This window comes from Cariama cristata, unplaced genomic scaffold (assembly GCF_000690535.1).
Source record: "Cariama cristata isolate BGI_N322 unplaced genomic scaffold, ASM69053v1 scaffold5708, whole genome shotgun sequence".
NCBI classification, from domain to species: domain Eukaryota; kingdom Metazoa; phylum Chordata; class Aves; order Cariamiformes; family Cariamidae; genus Cariama; species Cariama cristata.
Window position 1 is genome coordinate 50,082 of NW_009630531.1, and position 221 is coordinate 50,302.

Consider the following 221-nt stretch of genomic DNA (forward strand, 5'->3'; position numbering starts at 1 on the left):
AGTCAGGAATAATCTAAGAGTAAAAAATCAGCCAGTGCAAAACTAAAGATAACATATGAGGTGCTCTGTGAGCAATCTTAATTCCGTTTGTGTAATTCATGATACCAGCACTTAGTGCTTTGGGTAAGTGTGCCTTTTTACTTTTTAGTTTAAATCTCATAAACCAGATTGGATCAACTATCATAATAAAAAAAAAAAAAAGTAGTGGAGTAAGCCAAGAA